Raw genomic sequence first — 21,356 nt, forward strand, 5'->3', positions numbered from 1 at the left:
CATGTACATCTATGACCATCAGGGTGATGGTTAGCAGCCAAAAGTTTAACCATTACAGCTAGCTATACTGGTTTTAGCCATGAAGGTAATGTAATGTTAATAGAAATTGCTGGATGTGGAAGTCAATGTATACGACAGAGAGCTGTGTAGTCCTTGCACGACAGACACTTGTTCCCTGATCTCCTCTCTGTCAACGTTTTTGAAGTCTGGAGAAGACCCACTTTTTAAAAACAACGAAGTATTTCAGGCCTTATGTCCACTGAAGAGCTGGCCGCCGTGCAAAGCCACCAACAAAGGCTGTTAGTTCCCATGGATTACATGTTCAAGGACTCTTTTACATGTGGTCGTCGCAGACTTTTAACCTTTTCCTAAGATAGTTTTAAACTTCTGAACAGCTAATGTGATAACAGGTTTTGCATTACCACCCAAGAGTATCTACAGATCTGTGCAGCAAAGGCACCATTTAGGCCTGATGAGAAAATTGAGGCAGAGAAAGCCCCTCGCACCCGCACCCAGCACGTGCAGCCAGGCTCCTGCACCTTTGCCTTATCGGGAACAACAGCAGCAGCACTCGTTGGCATTGCCTATCTGGAAGCACACCCTAAATTACAGAGTACAAACAAGGCACTCAATATAAATTGAACGGTATTTATCAAATGCAAATGATGTTGCTAGAGAGAATAATTCACCCATGAACGAAACTAGGGACATCTGGCTGCTTTCCACTGACAGCTGGAGAAGGGAACAGAAAAATAAAAGACCAGTAAGTAGTTACCCATAACTAAACGTGTTAGCGTTGACATTCATCTTAAGCTAAATTAATATCTGTTAAGAACACAGAAATGGGAGGGACCTTTCTTCTTCACCAAGCCTGGTCCCCTGCTGTAACAGGGAACCAAATGAAATAAACCCTTTCACAAATTGATGATGCTTCATTTTTTAAGTCAGGAAGCTGCTCAGTCAGCATCTGTTAGGGTCCCTGTCTTTGCAGGATAAAACCATGAAATGCTCAGTTAGGAACTGTATGTGGGAAATAGATATAAATTAAGCTATAAAGGTTTTAAGCTCAAAACCAAAAGACGGTGGATTTAGTGTCTCATGCAATCTTAATTATGCCACCTTGTGTATGCATTCTTTGCATAAATGATGCATAGGTTATGTGACAAAAATAGTATAGAGTTGCATAAGCAAAAGGTCTGTATTAATGTGTACAGAAAACTGTCTAACTTTTGACAGTTGACTTTGCAACACAACTTTCTTTTCTAATGTAGTTTCTTTTTGAAGGTAGAACAAAACCTGTTTTCTGTTACCTGTGCCTCCGAGGCATGGCATCTACAGGGTTGGAATGATGAATCATTAGTGGTAAACTATTTAACATTTAGACTACAGAACTAGTGCCATAGTAATTATAAAAAATGCCCGCTGTCCTAGGGTGGCATTGCCTCCTGCAGTGGTCTGGCAGAAATGCCCAGCCTGAGTGACCCCTCCTTTCCCATCAGCTGCTGGACTAAGCTAGTGCTGCTGGTGTCCCAGGGCTGAGTGCATACTCCTGTCGTTCATTGAGAAGGGTGTTTTGTACGCACAGCTAACGAGAGACTAATTTCCTAATGAGTGTCTGCCAAGTGTGACCTGGTCTGCCTGAAAATTAGACCACTGCTGAAGTGGAAAAGGGAAACCTCTACCTGAAATGTAACCCCGTGTGGCAGTCTGTCACTGAGATCTTTGAAAAGACGGTGTAAATGATGGTGCAAATTGAGTGGAGGTGGTCCTGCTTTTCCATGTGTCCCTCCATGCATCCCTGTGACAATTAAAAATGAATTTATTAACTTATATTTATACATTTATATTTTAATTTGTATTTTTATTTATATATTTTATATATATTTTTAATTTATAAATGTATATTTATTAATGAATTAATAATAAAATAAGAATGGCCTGCTGATCTGGCTGAAAATGAACTCCTTCCCTAAAAGCTTAGTTTCTTAATCTTTATGCTCCAGCTTTCAGGCTTCTCACCAAAACTTCTTTTCTTCTGTGGAGAGTCATCTGTACAAAATCCATTGTGCCATGACAAAAAGGTGTAAGACCTCTTAGTGCTCTCTCAGTGTTTCTGCACAAGTCCTGTTCAGCAGACACTGTGAAATTATTTGAATTCAAATTCATGTAAATGCTACCAACAGCAGCCCTTTATTTCATTTGAATCATAGAATCATAGAATGGTTCAGGTTGGAAAATACTTTTAAAGGTCATCTAGTCCACCCCCACTGCAATAAGCAGGGACATCTTCAACTAGATCAGGTTGCTCAGAGCCCCATCCAACCTGACCTTGAATGTTTCCAAGGATGGGACAGCCACCACCCCTCAGGGCAACCTGTTCTGGTGTGTCACCACCCTTGTTTTTAAAAAAATATCTTCCTTATATCTAGTCTGAATCTATACTCTTTTGATTTGAAACCATTACTCCTTGTCCTGTCCCTACAGGCCCTATTAAAAAGCCTGTTCCCGTCTTTCTTGGAAGTCCCCTTTAAGTATTGAAAGGCTGCAGTAAGGTCCCTCTGGAGTCTTCTCCAGGCCAAACAAACCCAGCTCTTTCAGTGCAGTCTGAGGTGCCAAAACCTTGATATTTTCATTTCCAGAAGAACTTTAGTATTTCCTGGAATTGCAAGTTGTCTCTTTTCAGAATAGCACTGGACAACATGCGATAGAGGGGACGTATCCCTATTTTCCTGATAATCCTGACACCTAAAATTACTCTTATAATGTATGCCCAGGTTCCTAGATTTCCAAATTTGCTTTGGTCTGTAAGCCACGGATTTATCCGTGTTATGCCTTTAATTGGATCTGCTACTTTATAGAAATAAAAAACCACACAAGAGTTGTCACTTAAAAACTTGCATAGCCTCCACCCTTCCCGCGGCTGGAATTCCCACTCTTCTCATTTTTTATATGTCAAGCTTCACTCTCAGTTCATTTATCAAATGACAATGTCATTTTTGGCTTTATATTAAAAAAATGGCTGTGGTGAGTCATAGACACCCCCCTCCCTTGCTTTCTTTTGATACTGAGATACCAAGTACAAATGCAGTATCAACAGTATTCCCACACCTTCTGAAGGATTTAGGAACTTCTTAGGAACTGAGCTTGCATTCCGTAATTAACGTTTTTTTGTCTCTTTGCTGGCTTTACCTCAGGTAATAACATATTGAATACAGTTGCAAAACTTCATAATTCATGTTATCATTTAGCAGAGAGACCAGATGTGATGCATTAATCATAAAAGTGGTACAATTTTTCAATACAGCTTTTCTAAATTACCTTCTGGTCTTTCTGTTTGTCAGTTTGGGCAATTCTATCATCAGTTTCTACTTCCCTCTTCTCTTTGTAGGAATACAAGCTGGTATCCAATTATTCTTTTTTAAAAATGTTTTGCCCCCTGTTGTTCAAAGTCAATTGCTTATTTGCCAGCATAAGAAAATATTAAGGAGGATGGTGCTGATTTATAGTTAGTTGAATTGGTTTTCATCATAATAAAAAAAGATGAATTGGATGACTACTTCTAAATTGCAAATATTCCTGTAACCAAAGAGATCTAATAATTACTAACCAGAGTCTCTGCTATCAAGCAGGATGCTTGAAACATTCATAATGTTGTGAACAAATACTCCATCACAGTACAAGCCTCCTAAAGGATTCTTTCAACATTTCCAACACAGCATCCTAGGGTCCATTAACCAAGAGTGTGCACTTACGATGACCGTATCACACAGCAGGTGGAGAAATTGCTAAAGTACTGATCAGACAAATGGATTCTAAAATATATTTCTAAGCAAGAGCCATCTCCCTAATAGCGCATTTTAAACACGTCAGTCCAAGGAGAATATTCAGTACATAAAAGGAACAGGAACATAAAGCATGGAGTAGAAGACCATAAAATCCAAAAGGCAGAACCCTGAATTGCCTGCAGGTACCTGTGACTCAGGCAGTCTCATGGCCAAATTTTGCAGCAGCAGAGAGAGAGGAGCAAAGCACTTCAGCCCCTGCAGGGCAGCTTCTAACCCCGGTACGGGGCAGGACAGCGTCAGGTGTCAGTAAATGCTATTCTTATCTAGAGAGGTGAAAAAGCAAAGACAGATCAGCTACCCAACCAGTCATTATCCCAGCCTCAATGTAATCTAAATCAGCAAGTGCTCAAGTAGATAATATTATTATGAAATAAAATTCTAAATCATGTTCCTTTTGCTTTGGCAGATGCGGGAGAGAAACTTGAGACCGTTAATTATGCTTGTGCTCGGGGAAGGAAATGCAAGAGGGGTTATAAAATTATGTCACTAAAATGGAAAAAACTGGCTTTCTGTTTCTGGATACAAGATAGAACTACTTTTATGAGGAATACATAAAAACTAACATCCTTGGGTCCATTGTCCTCATATGAAGACAAGACTAGCTCACGTCTGTATATGAATAAATTTCTGGAGACTTAGAGCAAAGTCTGTTTCATAGACTGAGGAATGAAAAGAGCTGGTATTTTGAACAGTCTACAGCACAATAGCATCCTCTCGCCTCCAAAAGCACCACCACCACCAGAGATTTTTAAGCTCAGCTCTGACCTGAATGAAGAAAGTGAGTGAGAGTCTGGAGTCATGGCTGTGTTACGTGACACGCTGGGTGGTGCTAACAAACTGGTGGTGATCACAGCCATCTTCTCCTGAAGCTGGCTGCAAGCAACACCGGAGGCGTAAAGTAAAGCCACGTGTGAATCCACTCAGAAGTTATGACTGTGCAGTGAGAGACTGTGTCAGGTGCTGTGCACGTGCAGAAGCAGAGAAAGAAGAGTCGGAGAAGGCATCAAGCGTGCTCCAAAAAAGTCTCTTTCAGGCTTAGAGTGGGGCTTTTGGGAAGAATGCTGTCAAAAGGAAAACTGGAACCATGAGCAAAGAAGCTCCCGATTTTTTTGCGTGTGCTTTAATTCTCTTGTGTTCAAGGAAGAGAAATTTTTATATCATATGCAAATAAGTAGGTTTGTATTAAGGCACCCAGCTTCAGTGTCTTTTTTTTTTTCTATCTTCTGAATGCTGCAGTTGAAAAATAAAGATCTTTTTTAAAGAACATCAGATGTGTTATGCTGTCATACTGCTATTGCGCAGGTGATACCTGGGACCTGAGTCTCATGGTGCAGTTTCACATATTATAATTAGTTTGCTGTTACTGGCAACGCAGACTGGAAATCAGAACTAAGCCCCATGAGAAACTATTTCATGCCAATGTTCTCATTGCTTTTCCTGAATTTCCCTTGACTACTCTTAGGTATAAGGCTATACATAAAGAGGAGTACAGTTTGATCTTATTTATTTACTGCAAATGTTCTTAGGAAGAAAAGCATTGTGCATGTCCTTAGGAAGAAAAGTTTTAGTTCAGCCAACTAAAATACTGTTTTCCTACTTTTACTGATAAGAAAATTCTCTGCCTGCTTCCAAAATACCATAAACTGTATGGGAAGGGGACAATGAAGAACGATCTCTTTACAAAATGTGCACATGATACGATAGCCTGCGCAACAAGGGATGGGAGAATACAAGGAAATTGCCATCAGACTTAATCATTCCTGCACTTGTTTTCTTGACTTGAATAGGAGGCCCTAACTTAACTGAGCAGCTCGACAGCTACATCTGAATGACAAAATGTGGAAGCCTACATCTGAGGGACCTCCTTCCTCAAAGATGAAAATCCAGAACAGGGAAAATACCCTGTCTTTGACAGGCAGATTAAGTCGAGAGAGCTGAAGTGTTTGGGAGGGAACGTCTTGACGCAGCCATTCTCTGCCAGGTACAACATCATATTGATGATGCACTGGATTCCTCCTGTTGTTTATGCTGTGCTCTCTGTTGTCCTTATTCAGTCTTTGGAGCACAGAGTCCTTGGCAAGAAGGAGGGTATTGCACCAGTGATGTGGGTTAGGGCTGTTCCTGTGCAACAATAAATTGCACCAGGGCTGGGCAGTTCTGACTAGGGGAATTACAGGCCTCTTCCCATCGGAGTACAGGAGTCGTGGAATGCAAACTTGGGGCCAGATTATTTCACTGGTGGCTGGAACTCAGCTATCTGCCATGTGCATTACAATGGTACATTTACTTTTTCTAAATGCTGAATTACTGCCCTGGGAGATGCACACATGCATTCCGAGCCAGAATTTGGGCTTTAGCCTATTATTATGTTTTTTAAACACATCTGGGATCTATTATGTTGCTGGGTAATGATTTTCACAGAATCATCATTACTTAATATGTAAAGAAATGTCATTGTCAGTATCAGTCTCAGCATGGTATTGCAGAGCAACACATCTGAACACTAGACAAGTGCTTCTTGCTATGGGCAAAATAACTGTAGGTCATTAAAATGCTAAAGTATCATGGCCAAAAGTTGTAAAAAGTGGTTGGGACCTATATGGAAATTTGAGGAGCCAAGTCCAGAGACTTCCCAAAAGTAGCAGTTTTGTTTACAAAATGTATTCAAAAGTAACCTAAGCACTGGAAGAGCATTAGAGAAACAGCATTATAGACTGAAATCATACTTGGTATAAATATGAAAACATACTTGGTATACAAATGCTTCAGTGTTTTTAGTGTTCTATGGAAACAATTGCATGAAACTTCTATACAGTTTTAACTCAGCAACAGTCCTTTAGGACTTTAGGACTCCAAAGTGCAGGGCCAGAATCACGCAGCAGTTTATCCTTTTTTGTATTCCAGGAGTTACTTGTTTTAATCTTTTCAAGAGCCTCAGACTATTTTGGTTTTAACAGTCTCTGAGGAAATTTCCCATATCCACCAACAAAAATAAAGGCCAGACTGAGTCAGTAATATTAATATTGTCATTTAGTTTCAGTGCTCCTAAACTAGACTGAACATCAGTTTGGAGGTGGACAGTTGAGCACAGGCAACTATCAGACAAAAAGTCTTTTATGCTTAAATGCTTCAGCTCACTTATTGAAAGGGTACTTGGAGAGGAGAAAAGTCATTCCAGATTCTAAGCCTGGTCTTTGGGCTCATTCTTGAGATTACAGTCAAGTTTCTTTTTAATCCTTGCAGGAAAGGAACCGAGAATGCCTGCCTCTGCCACAGAACATCTTCTGGAAGATGTGCAGCAGCTTTGAATAAGGAATCAGAGAATTTGCAGTGATGGGTATTTATTTAAATTTCTGTTGTTACCTGCTCTGCAGTTGGAGAGCTGTACTGCTGTAACTCCTTCCACTTCAAAAAATTTATGCCTGGCTTTCAGTGTGTATGAAAGACTAATCAGGCTCTTGTGCTCCTGTTTTATGTATGCCATCATTCTTTAAGAGGTGCAGTACTTTGCCTGAGGTATGCTGAGCCAGCATTCCCTTATATTTCCAGATGTACTGCAGTGCACTGATAATTATTCTGCACAATGTCAAATAGTAAGGAATTCTTTGCTGTAAATAGGTACAGATGCAGATATGTGATGCTAGGTATATAGATTCTTGAAAGGGAATGAGAGGAACAGTTTTATACAGAATCTGAGTTATAAGTGCAACCCATAGATCGTGATTATTATACTGTCTATCCAGCACATCTCTGTATTAAATTTTCCAGCTAAGTTTTCAAAGCTCTTGTTCTTAGGCTCTTAAATTCTGCTGACACCTCTCCCTGCCTTGACACCACCCTAAATACACCTAAAATGTTTGCTGGCCTGTCTCTTGGTTATCACCCTCTCACGGCTACAGCTTTTACCCAGGTGAAAGTGTGCTTCTATGGATTCCTCAATAATTTTCTGGTATTATTAACCCCAGAGTCTCTTCTTAAGTACCATTACTCAATTATCTGCTTTAAATGTAGGTGAAATTCAAATACATCTAATTAAACTAAGTGGATTCTATGTGCAGTGTTATCTTCCGAAGCACTACTATGTCTCTGACCTGCCCTGGATTGTTATTGTATGAATTTATAGCTGTAATATCACTTCTGTATTTTCTGTAATGCCACAAAAGACCCTAGCATACATTCTCAGCCAAGCTATAATGCAAGACTTATACCCAAAAGGTTATTGCTGTAAAAAAATAAGCAGAGGTCTGATCCAAACACAAGGTTTTTTGGACAGGACTTTTGCTCATACTGCACCCTCGTTGTGTTCAAAGCTTATTTGGACAATTTGACTGCATTTCAGAATTCTTAAGATACTTCTATTAATTTGAGACTCAGGGGTTAAATTTGCCATTCAAATTTGAATAGTTTAGTAGTCCATTTCAACTCCTAATCCCAATTTGTCTGTTTTGGTTTAGTTTGGTGTTGGAACTACCCTCAGAATATTAATCTGTTAAACCATGGGCCATATTAAAGACACACACATCCCTAGAAGGGATGAAGTCAGTCTAAATACCATCAACATGTGAATGTCAGCTCAATAGTTATTGGAAGCACGGGTGTACAAAACACAACTGAAAACAGAAAACCTGTATTGTTTGTTAAAAATGAGTTGTTGAGTTTTGTGGGAAAAAACACCCCAAACAACAATAATCAAAACACAGACAGACAAAAGCAATCAGCAAACTCAAACACTTGAATCTGGGATAAAGCAGTCTCTTTTTTGGACTTTTTATATCTAGCTTTCAAGTCCAGAAAAGAGAGTTGTAGAACTGTCAAACCCAACAGATCTTAGCCATGTGTCCCAGGTTGGGCTGGCTATCAGATAACAGCTTACTGAACTGTTGCAAGGGAAGAGTTACTGTTAAAAATAATTCCTACGAAGCTCTCAGTATCTGTGGGAATAGGTGGAAGCAGCTGTTATGATCACCACCTAAACCAGCAAGAGGGCATTGGAGTAACTTTGCTTTTGCGTATTTCTTCAGTGGATCGATTGAATGTTTTGCAATTGATGGAAGTGAAGTTTTTCCAGGCTGTGAATTCCCCAGTTGCCCTGTCTTTCACAGGAGCCCTTCACTCTATGACAACAGGTACAATTCACAGTTTTTAAAGCAGAAAGCAAGGATTACCTGCCTGAACTCTGATTAGACTAAGATAGAAGGCATAGGGTTTGTGGAGCCCATGCTGGTAAGCAGGATATTACTTGGAAAGACTTTCTAAGTTAGTTTGGGCTAATAATTGACTGAATACTTGGACAGGAAAGAAAATCTCAATACTCATGAGTCAAATGATTTTTTCTTATTTCTTCAAATGATTTTTTCTTATTTCTAAATGAAATTAAGTCCCCAAACTCAGTTTCACTTGGTACAAACTATTCCATTTAATGCTAAAGATGTATTTTTATGTAAGCGCTTGTTGTAAATGCTTGTCAAAATAATGACACAGATTGATGTGTAAATCCCAGAGAGAAAGAAAAGGACATATTAATGTTCCCAAAGAAGTCAGTGCACGCCTCACAAAATCTAAGTCTTATTCCTACTTGTGTTTGAGAGGAACTTTCCTCTCCTCTCCTCTCCACCCTGCGCCACTCCCAATTCAGGTTAGGTTTCTGCCTCACAGCGGTGACCTGACCACCAGCCCCTTTGACTGGAACAGTCCCACTTTGTAAAATATACTTAAATATTCATGGAGCCAGCTGGTGAGAGAAAAAACAATGCTCTAGTTTGGTGGTTGGGTAACCCTCCTGGGGAGGGTGGAGGTGTTAGTCCCAGTCCCAGCGAATGTGTAATTATTTATACAAAGTAGAACAGTGTCAATAGGAGAAGTGACAAGTCCTGTCCCCCAAAAAATTTCCCCGCAGGAATGAAGAAGGCTAAAGAAACAATAATGCATTCGCCAGAAATCTGCCAGGTATAGTTAACAACAGTTTAAACAAACTCTTAAAATAATTTACAGATTATTCCTGAAATAGCTAAGCTTTTGGATGAATAGAAGTTCTTCCACATCTCTGAGACAGGCCTTGTTCCTCATATTAAGTGAACAGACCTTTCATCCTCCAAAGCAAAACAGCTCTTAAAATAGAAATCATTCGGAACATATTTTAAGATCTTAAGCATCTCATAACATCGTACTTCTATCCTTGCTCCTATTGGCATCGATGGAAGGCAAAACAGTATTTATATGTCCCACAAGCAGATCTGTCTCTTGGAGAATGCTGCTCTATAATGGTTTGTGTCTGACAGGAATTAAGAACTCTTGAGACCTGCCTGCCAGTTGAATAGTCACAGCTGTATGGAGCCCTGGCAGTAACGTTTTTGCAGCGTGATTGCCAAAGACATCGAGCAAGACGAGGTTCTTAGGCACAGATGAGTTTTCATTGCACCAACTAAAAAGACAGACAATGTTTCAGGCAACAAATTCTTATTCAGTGTTGAGATGGAAGGAGCAAGCTTTAAGCTACATGCAGGCTGGGGAGAACTACTCTCAAGTTATCACCATGTGTGAACTGGACAATGTGACACACCTTTCTAATGTTTGCTTACAGTTCATACGTGTTAGCATTAGAGTACTCACAGAAAGTATAGATAGTTCCAGTGCGTTGCTGTGATTTTTTTCCACGTACAGGTTTTGCTACAGTGTGAAGCTTAGGAAGACATTTTGCAGGTAGACACTTACCTGTTGCTGACACAAAACCGGTATCCTGCTGATGACTGACTTGTGTGTAATGTGGCCCCTACGTCAACATTCTCCTGATGGCTGATCTACAACAGCAAGTAGATATATGATGGGATAAAAGAGCAGGGAAAGAATGAAATCTGGACCAAAAGATGAATATGTGAAGCAACACTTAGTAGGAGGTTGCTATACTGATAAGGTTTGCACCTCAAGAAGGTAGGTCCCTGTGACACCTCTTGCACCACTGCGTGCGTGGAACCTGGTCCTGAATAACTGCTGGGAAGGCCTGGGGTTCCTAGCAGTGGGACTCTCCTGAAGTCAGGCACCAGGTCCACCAGCCTGGCTTTTGTGGGAGTAGTGCTGCAGCTGCTAGCAGGTAGGTGAGAAGGGAACACAGGCATTGCTTCTCAGTTTGGGCCCAGGAAATATCTCGTGCAGAGGTTTCAGAGGAGCAGTAGCAAGCCAGGATGGGAAGGATGCTGACAGCTCCTTGCCGCTCGCAGCAAACAGGAGCGCTGTGTCCAGAGCTGGTGGAACCGCCACCTCCGAGTGCCGCAGCCCAAAGCCCAGGGACTTTGTTGCTGGCACCTTGTTCATCACCCTGCCTTTCATCTCCCTCAGATCTGTGCTGGCTTCCGGTTGGGCTGTGGGGTGCCTTGTGCTGGTTCTGCACAGCTGGGTACTGGGTGCAGGCAGTGGAGGGCTTACAGCATGGGTGCCATCTCCGGTGCCCCTCTCCCCGCTGCACGAGTGGATCATTGCCAAAAGCGTTTGGAGGCCTGTGGTGAGTGACGTTTGGCTGCGTGGTAAATTCACCCTGGGCAAAGAAAGGCACTGTTACTGCAGTGGGCTGTTCGAGCGTGACTGAAGCTACTTAAGGCATCAAAGAAAGGAACTTGAAGTAGGAGCTTTTCTCAGGGCTTACAAGCAATGGGTTTCACCTTATATATCTGACCTACAGACCCCTGTGCCTAGCCTGACAAAAAAATGACATCAGGAATTAGAAATTCACCACCTCTGACTTTAAGAAGGGAGTAGAAAACAACTGAGAGGTTTAAAGCTTTAGTCACCAAAACCAGAGCTGTCTGAAAATTGTTTTTAAAGCTCAGCTGTAAACAGTGTAATAATTCATATTACAGTAACCGTAGAGTCACATCCCTTTTGTTAGTCATATGTTTTGCCAATAAAACGGCTTCCATAAAACCAAAAAAAAAATCATAGTGTGGAAGGTCTTGCAGGGGACTGTATTATTAAAGCACAGTATTGTCTGACATCTGGAAAGAAATTCTTGACTGCAGAACAATACATAACCTTTAACCTTCAAAAATATATTTTAAGATAAAAGATTTTCAAAGAAAATTTTGACGGAAAGCTGCTGTAAAAGCAGAGAAGTCTCTGTCTTGAAACTTGGGAGATGGAAGGGACATGGCAGATTTCTGCATCTATATGTCTTATGCAAAAACTATGAAAGAACAAGCAGCTGTCAGCAAGATGTAAGAATCCACCAAGTGATATTGTGATGAATACTTAAAAGTTAAGGAGTTAAATATTACATAGGCTCTGGCAGACGGAAGGAGAATGCCTGAGCAGCGATAACTGCATTGAGCCTGGTATATGTAGCTGGTGTAACAGGTGAGCAAGTGAAAATTGGTGCAGAATCTGTATTAAGATTTAGACAAAAGGAGATAATGTGGTGGAAATGTATCAACCAGGAAAAACAGCTTGGAGAGTATAGCAGTGTGTCTATCCAGATTCTGAGCTAAAGTTGGACAAAACTTAAGGTTATTAAGTTAAAACGTGTTAATACTTCCAAAGCCATAGCAAGGAAATGCAAAATTACCAAATCTGCTGGCATCTTTCCTGTGTGGGGCAGGTCAGCATCTCAGGCCCTTTTCTTTAGGAAGAAATCTCAAATTCTGTCAGAGAGAGACTGCGGCAATTGCAGTGGTCATAAAACTAGATGCTAACACATTTTTGCAGCACCACATTCCTATTGAAATTCAGTGTGAAACTGGCACACAACTCTAACTGGTGTTTTTTGAATACACTCCAATGCCTCTCCACTATCTTACTAAATTCCTTGAGGCAGGGGCACACAACCCGGTGTTACAGGGAAGAAATGGGAGGTACAACTGTACACATATATTCTGAATATAGTATATTTTACTTCTGCAGTTTGGAATGTGGGAACAATTAATTGCAGACCTTACAGTATGTACAGAAATGCTGTGAGCAAGTGCTGCAGATGCGTGTATTTTTGGAGGAAGCAGCATTTCCGTGTTCCTCCCATCGCTCTGCTGTGTGCACCATAGCACCTTCCACAAAAGCCAGCCCAGCCTGGGTGTTGGGCTAAGGGGATGAGGGCAGCTGGCCTTGGGAAATCAGTGCAGGGAGCCACTGCCCAGCTGAGGTTAAGTCATCCTTCAGTGCTCGCAGGAAACAAACTCCTCTCCTGGGCCAGGTCTCTGATGCGCAGGGGGTGCAGGTGTAGAACCCTCTGCAGTTCTGTGTGTTTGGATTGTAGCTGCTTGTCTTTGGGTTTCTGGTCTGGGTTTTCAACCATGGCTTCCTAACTCTGTCCCACTCTGCTCCTGACTGTGGCCAGTGGCTATGGGATGCTGGTCTTATTAACCTGTCTCGTTCTTTCAGCTTGCGGTCCTGGTGGTAAAGGATCTAAGGCTGGGATGGTGAGGCTGCACAGCAGAAAGCATGAGGCTGGGATCCTTTGGGAGCTGTGGCTGTGCGGCTGCAGGATATAGGGGGATGAAGATACGGTGTGCAGCTCGGAGAGCCATGAAGCCTGGTACTTCTGCATCAGTATTTCTTTCTTCCCATAAGTGGTGTCACACGAATTCTGTGTAGGCTTAAGATAACTTTTCAGATGAGCATTGGTGAGAAGACTGCACTGTAATGCCAGCTGGACCAGAGAATTAGTCTGCAGTGTTACCCGCAGTAGTCAAGGCTGAGCAACAGTTTAAAACTATTTTATTTTGTTAGCAGCTAGTCCCAAAGCAACTTTGAGCACTTCTGAGACTTGTTCTCTGCATGGAAGTCATTTAAGGTAATGTGGGAAATTTCAAGAAAATTCTTTGACTTAAGGGATAATGAGGGGAAAGTTATATTTCCCTTTTACATTCCTATTTATTTGGTTATGTTCCCATCATAAAAGAAAACATTTTTGAATGCATAATTATAAATGAGGTCTGAAATTTGAGCCTTAGCATCGACATACCCGGCAGATGGTTGTCCTGCCTGCCTGTAAAGGGCCTTATGAAAACCCCCAAGTTCATTGCATGCTGTGGTAGTTTTTGTAAGAGAAATTGTAAATATTTCACTGAAACTCACTTTGCTCAATCATCTAGAAGAGTGTTTTAGGTGAGAAAACTCCCCAACATGTGAAACCTTTCCGTTCTTACCACGTCGCTAGAAGGAGTCACTGTTCACTGCATTAAGTCACTGTTCACTGCGTTAGCTATAATCTAATAAGACTCTTCCTGTGGCAGATCCAGGGCTGGAATATCTGGACAGATTGTGGTGGTGGTTCTGTTATTAGCAGCCTGTTATGTTTGACACTGAGCACAAAAGACGGGGCTTGTACTGCAGAACATTCCTCACACTCTTAGTTGAGAGTAAAACCCTGCAGTTGTCACCAGAAAATATGGTCAGGCCTCTGGGTTCTCGTTGACCAGACTTGCAAGTCAGTCAGTCATGCTGAGATATGCAAAATCTGTTGACAAAGAAATGATGACTGATACCCTAAGAACAAAATCTGATGAGACAAACAATAAATCTTGTTTTTACTGAAGCGAATTCTTCAGAGCCGAGTTTCGCTCTCTCGGTTGTGTGTAGACTTAGTTTATATAGTGTGTCTGAAACATCCAGAAAAAGATAGACTGTGTGAGGAAATAAGTGCATGTAGTTTCCAATGGTACATCAGAATAAATTGATCATGATGTTACTACTGGATTTAATGGTATGTACAGGCACGACTGCGTGTTGCCGCATTTTGACCATACCTCCGGTAGGATGTACAGTAATTGACTCTTCTTTAGTGCTAATGCAACCCATGGGTGTAGGACAGGAAAAGGAGACTATCGAAAGGCCACAGGTAGGTAAGCAGTCAGTTGTATGTCCTGTCCATGTGACAGCAGTACGCGTAGCTACACAATGTTAACAAGACTCAGGCAGGGCATTGGTATGGCACTGGCAGAGGGAGAAGTGCCCTGCATACAGCACGGACAGTCTCACCCTCTGCTCCACCTTTCCTTCTCTTGGAGAACTTCCACCCACATTTGAGGTAGCTGTCAGAGCTCAGCTTGCCCCAAAGGAGTCAGAACTAAAGAAATATGGCTTCAGACTTCAAAATTTGTAAACAGAAGGTGATGAGAACGTGAAGTTGGGTTAGAAAGTGTGAAGAAATAAACAGCTGGGGAAAGGAAGAAAATGGCATAGTAAAGAAATTCAGAAACACTTTGATGAGATGCTGGATCAGCATCCATGCAGTGAGGCACGATCTTGCCGGCAGAAGATGCAGGGGCCACTGGGCAGCTTGCACTGGAGCTTGTACTGTACAACGTCCCCATGTGTCAGTGTTAAATGAGAAAGGAGTGGACCAGGCTCGCTCTTATCACAGCTTTGAGAAGGGCTGTGGAGATCGTCTGACAGCCTCAGGGCAGCTCTGGCTGGTGCCTGTGCCGGGAACAGGCTTATTTGAAGGATGAACAGCAGGCAGGAAAGCACGGCTGTGGCTGTCTCAGAGGTGCCCTGTGACCTTTGGCGGCAGGTTGTGAGTGAAGTGTGGCTGGACAAAATGCATCGGATCTCCCCAGGAGAGCCTAAAGGCCGTGGCAGGCCATGGGCCGGTATCTGTGCCTGTCCCTGGGCAGGAGGGGCGAGCGTCGGCTCTGCCTCACGAGCAGCACGGCTAGCCCAGCAGCTCCTGCTCAAGTGGGAAACTGAGCAGGGGACAACATGTATACTCTGCAGCTGCAGGAGGGGGAAGACGCTAGCTAACTAGCCAGCAGGGACTGAATCATAGCGCTGTTAAAGTACTTTAACTGATATTTCAGTGATAGAGCCAGAAAGAGGACTGCAGTATTTCAGGAACTTTTTAATGCTTTAGGTGTCGAAAGCTGTAGCATGAAATATATGTGCTTTGTTTGACGTTAGCCAGGAGTGTGGCAGGCAGGTGGGTGGGTAAGTGGGTGGGTAGGTAGGTAGGTAGGTGGGTAGGTAGGTCAGTAGGTGGGTAGGTAGGTAGGTGGGTAGGTAGGTAGGTGGGTAGGTGGGTAGGTAGGTAGGTGGGTAGGTAGGTCAGTAGGTGGGTAGGTAGGTAGGTGGGTAGGTAGGTCAGTAGGTGGGTAGGTAGGTAGGTGGGTAGGTAGGTGGGTAGGTAGGTGGGTAGGTAGGTAGGTGGGTAGGTAGGTCAGTAGGTGGGTAGGTAGGTAGGTGGGTAGGTAGGTCAGTAGGTGGGTAGGTAGGTAGGTGGGTAGGTAGGTCGGTAGGTGGGTAGGTAGGTGGGTAGGTGGGTAGGTAGGTAGGTCAGTGTGTAGGTAGGTAGGTAGGTGGATAGCTAGGTAGGTGGATAGGTAGGTAGGTAGGTAGGTAGGTGGGTAGGTAGATAGGCAGGCGGTACTGACATGGACCAGCCTGAAAGCTGAGCAGCGGAATACAGAAGCCGTTCACATCCCATGGGGGATGGTTGGCTGTGGCAGGGTAGACATGGCATCATGCCAGCCAGGTGTGAGCCTTGTGGCTAACTCAGGCTTTACCAGGGCCCGTCCCACTCACGCTTGGCCCCGAATTTGTCCTGAGAAATCCTCAAAGAACGTTCTGGGCCAGGAAGGAGCTATTTCTGAACTGATGACTTTCAAAAGCTCGACCTTGCAGCCTTCCAGGTACTGGAGGATGAAATCTGGCATAAGGTGATACTTTCAGAAAAAATTTTGACCTATTGCCTGTTTTGTTCCTTTGCTTGTTTAACACACATTGGTTTTAAACTGGTGCGTAAGTCTAATAGGTACATTAGTCTGTATCTTCTGTGGTATGTATGTGGTATAGGAAATAGAACAAATGAACTTATTTTAGTCAATATGTTTAAATGAAAAGTCAACATGGCAAGACACATACTCTTGCTCTGGCTGACTCACGCTCAGTTTAAGTTCCAGAAATGCCTAAGAGGGCAGCGTCATCCCCTCCAAAACAATTTTTCTTTTCAGATGGGATTATATCAGTAAGCAGCTGCCTCTAAGGCATTCTTTTTGCCAGACCATCAGGCTGTCTGTGCCAGCTTCTCCCTTAAAGCGTTATATGGATGTGGCGTCCCTTCCAAATAAGCCCCGGGAGCAGTGGAGGTGCCCAGGGAGGGCAGCCACAGAGGGCAGCGCTTTCTGCAACATCCAGGCGGAACAGGGCAGTGGGCAGCGGTGCCTGGTGACTGCTCCTCTGCTCCCATCTGTGCGCTGCAGATGAGAAATGCAGCAGCTAGCTACCATGGAAAAAATGTGTCCTTGCTGGAGCCATACAGCTTCTCACCGGCCTTGCTGGAGAGACATCCCTGTGCCCCGGGAGCGGTCTGCGCGCTCCTCCTGGCGGCTCCGCTGCCGAGCCTCCGGCCTGGCTGCCAGGCCAGCCCGCCAGACCCACCACCGTGCCGGCTGCCTTCCAGAAAGCACTGCAGCCAGTTTGTTTTAAAATAGACACTGTGCTACGCTACACTTTGTTTGATCTTCACACATGCTACTATGCTACTGTTCAGGTCTGTGCATTGACTGGGGCAGATAAGAAAAAAATCTGAATTAGCTGACATTTTTCAATAAATGTGAATAATTTTTATTTCTATTTCAGAGTGGTGAAATATGAGTATTCAATCAAACTCTGAGATTTCAGAGCACGAATGGCTGAGTTTGAAAATCGAGGTTTGTTTTCTTAAAGCTGAATAAGACTGAACCTTGTCTAGAAAACTCCTGCTGGTTGACCTTGGTGTCCTCCACAGGTCTGCTGGGCACAGACTAACGCTGCAGAACTTTCTGCTGAACAGAATCTCTTTATTCTGAGGTTCACTTGGCACAGCAGGCAGGCAGGGCTGTAATTGCCCGGTTCTCAGGCTGCTTGGACACATGTGTTAGGGGGCAACCCCAGTGGGATCATCAGGGGCTATGTGCCGCATAATGCTAGTGCAGCATAGGGATGTGCTATGCCACTCTGCATTCCTGTTGCATCCTTGTGCCAGTACTGGAGCGATGTGATTAGGGAATAGTAGGGTCAGACGGCTTTTTAGCAGCCAGAATTATTCTCCAGCCTGTTTGTGCCTTCCAGGCAAAATGCAAAGGGAAGAGAATTGAGTCTGGTGCTTGTTGGTGAATTTAGCTCATGAATCGCTCATGAAGGGAACCTCACTACCACTAATCTATTATGGCACACTTGAGAAGTTTTCACCTGAGAGACTTCATTTACCATCGTGTTTGTTGCAGATTCTTTCATTCATGAGGTACTGGCTGACTGAAATGGCTTTTAAAAGAGAGAGTGCTTAACGTTGAGTAATAAGCTGGAAGTCACTCATGTCTGGGACATACCTGACAGTTCTGCCCTGACACTGAAGCTAGAAATCATGACACTTCCAGAGCCTGAAAATCATAAATAACTGTTAGCTCTGTGTGTATGTTTGGCTAATGAGTAACATTCCTTGGGGTTATTTAAAAGCATCAATAAACCGCATTTGACCCTGCTAGGTGAACATCCAGTGCTTTCCACAGAAGACCTGCACTCTGAGACGCAACTGCTGTAAAGGTGAGATGGCCACATTCACTTGTGGGTCTTCAGTAACTGCTTGGAGAACATTACTTTGACTTTCAGAAGAGAAAACAGTGATTACATCACTTGGTAATATTTGTAAGTCCGTAAGTTCATTTGCTTTGTGCAAATCTATGTGACAAGTCTGCCAGCAGTCAAAATCAACAAATCTTTTCAACTCTCTGATATTAATTTTTGCCTTTTTTTTTCCCTCTAATAAGGAAGACTTCTAAAATGTCTTGTTGGCAACAGATGGAGACCTCAACCAAAGTACGTAGGGCACTACCAACATTTTTATAAATGTTGCTGCCTGAAAACATTTACCATGTAAGTAATTCAGCCTTATGTCTGAATACAGGAATATACTCATCACAGCTTAACTGTAATGGAGGTATGTGCTGTTTTCCATTAATTATATCAATTCACTACATCTTTTGGATTACCAGTCATCTCAGTAGAAGCAGATCCTAACATGCACTGGCTGTATACTCCCTCTGAGGTGTTAGGGCTGCTGAGTGCGGAGTTAGCCATTATGTGATCTTAATTATACAACCTGAATATTGCACTTGAGCAGGCTTTTCACCCTTGTATACTCTCAATTCCCCATGTTTCACTGAAATAAGTTATTTTTTGTTGTCCAGAGTGCACCTGAACTTTAAAATAAAGGATATGGCGTGCTTCTGTTGGAGTGGAATACTTATAGTTTGAAGGAACATGCTCTATTGCTGGGGACAAAGGCAGTCTGCACAGAATATTTGGCTTCTGCGTTTAATCTTTGAGTCTATAAGACACAGAAGAAAACATTCTTTTTAACTGGGTTGGCCAGTGAATGTATTTTATAGTTCTCAGTGAGTCTGATTACTGTTCCAGACTCGTTTGCTCCAAGCTATGGTTTTCTACCAGACCACAAGGAACGATGTTTTGTTATTGTAATTGCTACAGTTGGAAAATCTGTAGTTTTATTTCACGACTAAGTTGGTGCATTTCTAGCTTTTACATATGTATTTTCCTCTTTGTTTCATATCAAAATCTTTCAGACAATGGTCTGAAAGGAGAATGCTTTAAAGGACTAAGGCAGAGGAGGGAATGTGAGTCTTGGGTGTCAGAGGGTAGGACACTGCCTTCCGGCTGAATGGCAGAATTTGCTGTGCCAAACTCTTGCTGGCAGCATTTCCCTGGCACTGTCTGCTCATTAGAGCTCTGCATCTATAGCACGCTTCAACACGAGGAAAAGTTCACCCCCGTGAATGAACAAAGATAAACATATATTCCCATTAAAGTTAAGTATGTGCTTATGAGCTTTGCTAAATTTGGGATGAGAGAATGCCTGTGTGTACAAAGGTATCAGAGAAACTGTCCCAGGGACCTGTTTACCTTTTGCTCATTCCTCAGGTTATTTCTGAGGGCTTCAGATATTGCTGTTTGTTATCCACCCCACTGGCATTTCACAGTTGTCTTTCCAAGTGCTGCTAAAAAGCAAAGCTGAGATTTTGAGACACTACTGTGTGTCAGTGATTGAATTCCACAGCCTCAGAATTGTGGATGCAGAAAGCCCAGCATATAAAGAGGGAAAACCCAAGGTTTTTCTTCTTGTACAAGTGGCATTGCCCAGTTCCCAAGGACAACAGAGGAGACTGACAGAGAATAGAAGTTTCCTAGCAAACAGAGGATAATAGATGAGAAGTATGCTTAACACCAAAACTGAAGGAAAACTATATTTCCGTGTTTCATCAGTCAGGAGGGACACAAAAGTATTAGATCTTGTGGGCAGGAGATACTCGAATTAGAGAACTCTATAAAATGGTTTATTCTCCAGAAAGATTCTGCTATATTGCTGTTGTCATTCTCCTGTAAAGCATATATCATATACCCAAAGGCTGTGCTCCCTGGCAGAAAAAATATTTATAGCTCCCCACTAACAGAAGTGTACTGCCGCTCTTGATAAGAAATCTGCCCTGTAATAGCGGGCTTTCTGATGCAGAAGAGAGCATCTGTAGTGTCTGCCCCAGAGGCTCTCATTACCGAAACCAACATTTAGCCTTAGCATTAATACTGATTTGCTTTTCATTTTTACCAGCTTTTTAATTTTTAATGAGTCTCATCTCCACTCACAGATTCTACTAACCATACATTATCCTATGATGAGAGAATAAAATCTGAAGGTTAAAACTGTGTATCGGGTGTCCCTTTGTTCCTCCACAAATACACTGTCCTGACTTTTAGGGCCATTTGTCAGTGAAGTGATGTCATGGTAACAAAATGCAGATTGCCTTCGGATTTCTAGTTGGTTATCAGAACAACTGTGGAGCCATTGCAGCTGAAGGCTGAGGTACTGACCTCAATAAATTACCTGTCCTAGCAGTGAGACTTGCTGCTTTCCATTCTGCTCTGCATTTTGCCATCCTCACTGGCTCCATCAGTTTTGTGAGGTTTTCCTCCAGCGTGTTCATGCCCAGCAGTCAGATCCAGCACCTACTGATAATGTTATGAAAGACCTTAAATGTTAACAGCAGGATGCAGTCTTTTGAAGCATCTGTTTGTGAGGTGGCAATGGATGTTTTTGCTGGGCTCATTGGATACTTGAAGTCATCACCATATTTCAAATAGGATGTACAAACTCTGCAAATAAGACCTCTCGAGAATTTTAGAACTTTTGAAGAAATTCTACAGGCCTCAACAAGAAGATCCTGCAGTTTTCCATTGTATTCAGCCTTGTAATAGTATTGGTGGTGCATGCAGTTTTGTTGGGATACATCATGTCCTGCTGATTTTACACAGAAAAGGCCTAAAGCAGATACTTGATGTAATTGCACTTCATTGAGTGCTTTTTGGTCCCTGACTTGGACTGAAAACATTATTCTGCCACTTGGAACATTCCTAGTCTGCCAAATAGGGAGACTTTGATGCCAAACAGACCTCTTCATTTTGCAGTCAATATTTTGTTTTGAGTCTTGACATAGCTGTTGCTACCAATTTCCTGATTTTTCATTGAGCACTGTAGGCAGTACA

Source organism: Falco rusticolus, chromosome 13 (genome assembly GCF_015220075.1).
Source record: "Falco rusticolus isolate bFalRus1 chromosome 13, bFalRus1.pri, whole genome shotgun sequence".
NCBI classification, from domain to species: Eukaryota; Metazoa; Chordata; class Aves; order Falconiformes; family Falconidae; genus Falco; species Falco rusticolus.